This window comes from Myotis lucifugus, unplaced genomic scaffold (genome assembly GCF_000147115.1).
Source record: "Myotis lucifugus unplaced genomic scaffold, Myoluc2.0 scaffold_23, whole genome shotgun sequence".
NCBI classification, from domain to species: Eukaryota; Metazoa; Chordata; class Mammalia; order Chiroptera; family Vespertilionidae; genus Myotis; species Myotis lucifugus.
Genome location: NW_005871071.1, coordinates 3366461 through 3374669, shown reverse-complemented (window position 1 = coordinate 3374669; position 8209 = coordinate 3366461).

Genomic DNA, 8209 nt, shown 5'->3' with positions numbered 1-8209 from the left:
CAAAAAAGCCATAGATTTGAATATTTTATGTCAAAGGGCACACAAAATAGGCCCATACCTCACTTACAGGCTGCAGAACCAGCACTGTTTGGACAGTACCTTAAAATATTGAGGCCAAATGCCAGGCAGCATCCTGGATTAGATCTTGAACAAAAAAAAAAAAGGACATTGGTGGAAAAGTAGTAAAATCTGAAGGAAGGCTGGACTTAAATTACAAGTAGCATACCAATGTGTTTTGTTTTTTTTTACTCTGACTAATGTATCAGGGTTATTCAAGATGATAATGTTAAGGGACATTGGGTGAGAAGTATATAGGAACTCTCCATACTATCTGCAACTTTTAAAAAAATTACTGCTAAAATTCGAAAAGTATTTTGAAATCAAAAGTTTTAAAGAATTTATTAAGGGAAGTTAAGTTTCTTATTGTTGGAAGAGGAAGTTACAAGCATGGAAAGGGGAAAGACTAGAATGTAATCTGTGGTATTAGAACTGGAGGGACTATAATTTGTTCGGGGAACACCGTGACTTGTTCCTATCAATGTCAGACCCGGATCATGAAAAAGGGTCTTCCAAGCCATGCTAAAAACTTAGCCTTTTTTTTTTCTTTTTCCTGAGGCAACTCATCAAAAACTGTGATAAAGTTTACTCTGTCTTTTGTCTCTACCAGCTTCTAGCACAGTGCTAGGCACACTTAGGAGATTGCCTGGGCCCCACTTGTATTTTGGGGATAGGTTGGCTGGAAACACCACCCTAAGGGACAGAGTCCTGGGTGACTGAAGTTGTGTGGAGGCTCCAAGTGCTGGGCCTCAGCAGGAATCAGAATATAGGGGAGTGGGAATATGCTCTGGCACCAAAGCAATCGAGAAACTGAGGTGGAAAGTATGAATCAGGCCCTAACCGGTTTGCTCAGTGGATAGAGCATTGGCCTGTGGATGCAAGGGTCCCAGGTTCGATTCTGGTCAAGGGCATGTACCTTGGTTGCAGGACATACCCAGTGGGGCGTATGCAGAAGGCAGCTGATCGATGTTTCTCTCTCATCAATGTTTCTATCTCTCTATCCCTCTCCCTTCCTCTCTGTAAAAAATCAATAAAATATTTTTTTTAAAAAAAAAGAAAGTATGAATCAGGCCCATCTAATCAGTTTATCTGTAAACAGAAAATCTGTACCAATGAGCCCCAAGGCATCCCACAGGAAAGGTGACAGGAGCGGGCTCTTACAAAGTTGTGCAGGGCTGTGCCATGCTCAAAAATATCTCCCTGATGACTGAAGGTCAGGAATCTCACTGGACAGGCCAAAACCCTAGACCAGGATTGGGCAACCTTTCTGTGAGAGCGTGACAAAACCAGCAAAATCTCTGACTCAAAATTCTTCTGCGTGCCAACCCTAATTTTTTGAGAACATGTTACGCCTACTTGATATCTCTTAAGGTGCATGTATGTGAAGAAACTTGAAGAAATAATAAAATTCATCCGAGCGACAAAAACACAGTATATGATGATGAAAAATACATTTATTTTAATGTATACATGTTATGTAAAATTATTTATTTATCTAAGATGCACCTACACTGAATTTATCTGAAAAATAAAAAAGTCAATATTAAGAAAAAAATGTAATTGGATGATTATAAGAGAGGGTTTCGCGTGCCAGCAAAAATTACTGGCGTGTTTGGCACGCGTGCCAGGGGTTGCCCACCCCTGCCCTAGACTGGTGATTACAGAAGCAGAGCCCTTCAGACAGCTCTTTCCACCAGAAAAGCCCTGAGGTCCTTTCTAACATTGATATTTTATGATCCATACTTGATTTGTAAGAGCATGAAACGTCATGTCAGTCATGCACCTGGAGAGTCTGCTCTGGGAATGGAGGCACAGATGATTCAGCAATGGGAAACAGGCAAAGGCCTTGCTCTCGTGGTGGTGTTCGTATTCCAATTGGAAAAGCAGAAAACAAATAAGTACATGGTCCATGTAACACCGGGTAGTGACAAATGCCATGAAGAAAAATAAAACAGGAAAAGACAGTGTTTAGTTGCAATGACCAGACACGGCCATTTTGAAAAGATAACATTTCAGCAGATAAGTGAATAAAATAAAGAAGTACACTATTCAAAAGATTTGGGGAAAGTAATTCTGAGAAGAGAGAATCATGTGTGCAAAGATCGTGAACTTGAGAGAATACTTGGGATTTTTGAGACTGGTCCACAGAGAAGGTAAGGGGGGTGGGGGGAGTGGAAGGAGTTGATGAGTTAGGAGGCTACAGGTAAAAACAAGGAACAATAGTTTGAACTACGGTTATAGAAATAACACTATATGCAGGTACTCTTTTTTAGTACTTGTCTTAACTCATGTAATACTCATACAACCCTATGAGGTTGAGACTTTATTACCTCCATTTTATAAATGAGCAAGGCAGAGAGGGGTCAAGGAACTTGCCCAAGATTACACAGCTGGTCAGTAAAAGAGCCAAGATATCAACAGGGGTGGTGTGAGGATGGTGAGAAACGCTCAGAATCAGGGTAAAATTTGCAGGTAGAACTTGCTACTGGGTTGGATGTGGGAGTGAGAAAAAGAGGATTCAGAGATGACTCCAACTCTTCCACCCACTCTAGTCTTACTTCTGCACATACTATTTTGGGGTGATAGGACCCAAGGAAGTACACCTACCATGTTAGAGATGTCAGTTCTTTAACCTTTTCTTTGTGAACAAAAGTGAGAACTTCTCCAAGTAAACTAGCCATGTAGCAAAGAGCAGTCCAGCTGCCCACCTTAGCAAGCGGTTCTGTTTCATTGCCAGGGGTACGTATCATTGCAGACCTCTGTATTCACAAGGCCTGACTGTCAGCTTTGAGAGCAGAACCCAGCTTTCTCCCCATGTACAGATCTGAAGTACATCTCACAGAGGCACAAACTCTGTAAGCATCGGAGATGTCATAGCTAGGGTGAGGCAGCCCTTTATCTTACAAAGGTGTTATTTGTTGGCTTTCAATATTATCAAATGACAAAGAAAGATAAAAATCTAGGTAACGGATCTTGCTATTAAAAAAAAGCCTTAAAGTCGCCACTCTGCTCCTATAAAAAGATACAAAGCACATTATACACTGTGGAGTACTTTCCCAGAACTCTTAGATATCAGCAGAAAATTCAATAAAAGTCTTCAAAACAGATTAGTGACCCAGTGTCAGCACAGGGCGAGAATGCCAAAGAGGGCTCTTCTTGAATGCCGTCTCCAAGGTTTGGCAGTGGCCGTCTAGAGGACCCATGGTAAAGTATCATGATCAATTAGTGATGTCTGCCAAGGTGTGGGAATAAAAATGATGAAAGCCCATCAAGTATTTCCATCTGTCTTCCAAAGGGAAAGTTCTAACTACTAAAGCTATTCAAATAGAGCGAGGGTCACCCTGGGATGAAGTTTCCCTGTCACTGGAAGCGTGCATTCAAGGGAGGCTGCTGTGTCAGTACTTCCTGTGACTCCATCAACAGATGCTAACAGTGGATACCTTTGGGAGGTAGTCATGTGGGCTGATTTTACAATCTGCTTTATACTTTTATGCATTGCCTGAATTTCCACAACATAGCCCTATGTTACTTTAAAATAACACACAATCATACATTATTTTTATAACTAGATAAAAAGCTTTTTATATTTATTTTTAAGTTGAGTATTATGAGTAAGCGCTCTCTGGACATTAGGTCTCAGTGAGAAAAAAAGTAGAGCTCTCTAATTTTGAATATCTCTTATATTAAGTTCTTCAATACAGAGGTTTTACCTCTAAGACTTTTCATGAAATACAATTTCACTCATAGTGTATAGGACCCAAGAATCACTTCTGTAAGAGGTTGTTAGAAAGAAAGGCAGGGAGAATAACCAGGGTTTAAGATAGAAAAGAAGACAAAAGTAGAATGCTTGCAAGGAAACTTTAAGAGAAGGACAGAGAGCTCAGAGACCATCGGGTCAGATCTAGATGACCCTCCTCTTCCGTCAGAAGAGTAAGAAGTGGGAGGCCTGGCTTCGGGCATGAAGTCCTCCTGGGCGGTGCTGGGACAGCTCAGCGCTGAACACACAGCGGCTCTATGAGCCATGGTTAGAAGCACAGGCTCTCATGTCTAAGTGCCAAAATGGGGAATCCCGAGTCTGCTCTTCACTGGGCATGTGGCCTTGGGTAAATTATTTCATTTCTTTGTGCCTCTTTCCTCATCTGCAAAAGGGGGATTATGACTACACCTACCTCAAAGGTTGCTGAGATGACAGAATAAGTTCATCCAGGTAAAATCCTTAGGGTAGTGCCCAGTATGCAGTAAGAATACATGCTCAAAGCATTTTAGGTTTGTTTTGAAGAAAAATAAAATTGAGAAATAATTATCACGAGTAAATTAAAATAAGAGTCTCTCAAGCTTTTTTCACCTCAAACATCAAAGATGCTTTTGTTTCTGTGACCAGGTGGGACCTAGAATCCAGATCAACAATAGCCATAAAAAAAAGTCTTTACACAGTTAACAAAATAGACTCCATTCTGTAAACACCTGAGTTGCACATGAGCTGCAGCAATGCCCAAGGAATTTATAAAACAACTTGCTGAAATCCAAAAAGAATTCTAGCAGGCAAGGAAGAGTAGGAGGAATTTAATTGCACATTAACCATTATCACTAAATTAAGACTTGTGAAGCAATATTAATTTTATTCTGCTATACTAATTATTTCATTTAGTAAACACACAAAACCATATTGATAAGGGTTTTTGTAAGCTTATTTATGACTTGGGTCTGACCCTATTTTTCTCATATATCCTACTGCTTTTCTAGCCACATTTTGTCCTTCCAAAAAAGAGTTCTAAAACAACCTCACAGATAGGGCATGACCAATCTTAGATTTCGAAGCCAAAGTTTCTGAATTACAACAAATGCAATATAGTTTTTAATCTTGTATTTTTAGATTAATTTTTAATGTATTTTAATTCTATAGACAAAGAAATTTCCCAGGGCACCCCAGGAACACTATTTATGCTACTCTTCTTGAGGCACAAAGTGTAAAAAAATATACCAGAACTCTTCCAATTTATTCTTGGCCCGGATTCCAAATACAGGGCTCTTTCCACCAGAAAAGCAACCCTATCTTAATGGAAAGAAGTCTGGGTTTAGGGTCTGATATCTGGGCCCAAAACTTAAATATACTTTTTTTATTTTTGAGAAAGAGAGAGGGAGAGAGAGGGGTAGAGATAGAAACAGCGATCAGTCATGAGAGAGAAACATAGATCAGATGCCTCCTGCACGCCCCCTACTGGGTTTCGAGCCCACAACCCATGCATGTGGCCTGACTGGGAATCAAACCGTGATGTCATAATTCATGGGTCAGTGCTCAACCACTGGGCCACGCTGGCTGGGCTTTAGATCTACTTTGTGAACCCATGCAAGTTCTCAAGTTTCCCCCAACTCTATTTTTCTGTAACAGAATTTTCTTTCTATTAAATATAAAACATTAAACCTAGCACATGTCATAATTATTTGAATTAATGTATATAAATATGACTGAGGATGTTGGATAAATGAAACAGTGTTTGTTTCCCCATACACGATGAAAAAACACCAAGTCTGGGGGAATTCAGGAGGTAATCAAGTATAGCCGATGATAAAAGAGACCGCTCTCTACTTCTTTCCAGTCACTTTTAAAATATATATTTTATTGATTTTTTACAGAGAGGAAGGGAGAGGGATAGAGAGTTAGAAACATCGATGAGAGAGAAACATTGATCAGCTGCCTCCTGCACGCCCCCTACTGGGGATGTGCCCACAACCAAGGTACATGCCCTTGACCAGAATCGAACCTGGGACCCTTAAGTCTGCAGGCCGATGCTCTATCAGCTGAGCCAAACCGGATAGGCTCCAATCATTTTTAAATCACGACCTTTAGGATAGCAAGTGTTTAAGCGGTTTAAGAAATGCAGATAGCTTAGAAGGGTTGGATTTTTTTCCCCTTTCCCTCTCACTCTTGAGTCTTGCCCCTTTCTCCCATGATCCTCTGCCTCCACCTAGGCTTTCTAGCATCCCATCCTTCCTTTCATTTTGGACAGATGGGCCTTTTGGTGCAGACCATTTATCTTTGGAGAAAAGATCCAGGGTTGGGAGCAGAGGAAGGGAAAAAGGGAGGAAGGACCCTTCAGATTGGAGCCTTCCCCAGGCCTCAGGGAAGACGCTGAGACACTGCGGGAAGGCTCAGTCATATTTCAAACAGAACAGGAATTAACTCAGTGAAATATGTCATTGGTAAATTTCTAGTAGTACTGGAGGAACATAAGTTAAGGAGTTAATGTCATTCTACCCAGAAATCAGGAAACTGTAAGGAGTTTCAGTAAAACACAATTGTCTGCTGCCCCCAAACTGGAGATGGACAGTGAGCCACAGAACCTAAGGAAGCCACAGCTGGTAGCCTCGCTGGCTGCATCCAACACAGCCCAAGGAAGAAGGCCCACCTCCCTCCTGTCTTCCAAACATCACACAAGTAACTCTCTTCACCATGCTGGGAAAGGAAGTTCGCAGGCATGCAACACCTAGAGAGAAGAGAGACCATAAAAGCAGCAGGCATGGTGCTAAGGGCCAAGAAACAACAGCTGGCATGTCCCCACATTTCATTATGTCATCCTAGTTAATTAGGTTTCTGTTATTGTTGTTGTTTTATGTTTAACCCAAAAGGATAATAAAGAAGTCAGGAAATTGAGGTAAGTAACAAAATCTATGCCTTGGTTGGAGTAACCCCTGTACCATGTATCTCAGAATCCTGCTCTGGGTGGACAGGAAGGCCTTGACCCTGCCTCACATCGGTACGTGGCTAATAAGAAAACTTGTTATAAATGGGACCATTCTTGAGAAAACAAAATGGTACATACTGCTTTATCTTGGTCAGTTTTGGATCCCTAAAGCCTATCACAGTTCTTATAATCTAGTAAATACAGTTTCCTGATTAAGCCTCAGAACTGTGGTCCAGGAGGACTTTGAAAATAAGTCATTAAAAATATGCCTAACATTAAAGACTAAAGGCCCAATGCATGAAATTCATGCAAGAGTAGGCCTTCCTTCCCCCAGCTTCTGGCACCAGCTTCCCTCCAGCCACAAGCAGGCACCCAGGACCCAGGCTTCCCTCACAGCCCTGGCTTCATCTGGAAGGTTGTCCAGAAGGACTTCTGGTCTAATTAGCATATTACGCTTTTATTATTATAGATGCCTAGCACCTCATACCCTCCAAATTACAACACTATGTTGCCCACCTATGTCTATTCCCCTACATAGTGTCAGAGTAATCCTTTTAAAATATTAGTCAGAACTTACAACAATTACAAGCATGATTGGATAAAGATGTGTGTCAAACTCAAAAACAAATTGCAGAAAGATTAAACATTGCTCAGCAAACAATTTCTGATCATTTACAAGCAATGGGAAAGATTTTAAAGGAAGGAAAATGGGTGCCACATCAACTGAACGAAAGACAAATAGAAAACTGAAAAGTCATCAGTAAAATGTTGCTTCAACGGCACAAAAGAAAGTCTTTTTTGCATCGAATTGTGACTGGCGATGAAAAGTGGATTTATTTTGAGAATCCCAAATGCACAAAATCATGGGTTGATCCAGGTCAACCATCAACATAGACTGCAAGGCCAAATCACTTCAGAAAAAAGACAATGCTTTGTGTTTGGTGGGATCAGGAAGGTGTGGTGTATTATGAGCTACTAAAACCAGGTGAAACCATTAATACTGATCGCTATCGACAACAAATAATCAATTTGAACCAAAGCTTTAATCATAAAACGACCAGAATGTGCCAGAAGACACGACAGAGTAATTTTGCTTCATGATGACACACCATCACACACTTCAAAACCAGTTAAAGACATGTTAAAAGATCTTGCCTGGGAAGATTTAACTCACCCTCTGTATTCACCAGACCTTGCTCCTTCAGATTACCACTTGTTCCAATCGATGGCACACTCACTTTCTAAGCAGCACTTCAAAATGTATGAAGAAGTAGAAAATTGGGTCTCTGAATGGTTTGCCTCAAAACAAGAAAAGTTCTATTGGGATGGTATCCACAAATTACCTGAAAGATGGGGGAAATGTGTAGCTAGCGATGGACATTACTTTGAATAAAGCACTTTTGATGTTTCTCTTGAAATTATCATGTTTTCTTTGATTACAAAATCCACATTATTAACCGGGGTGTGTG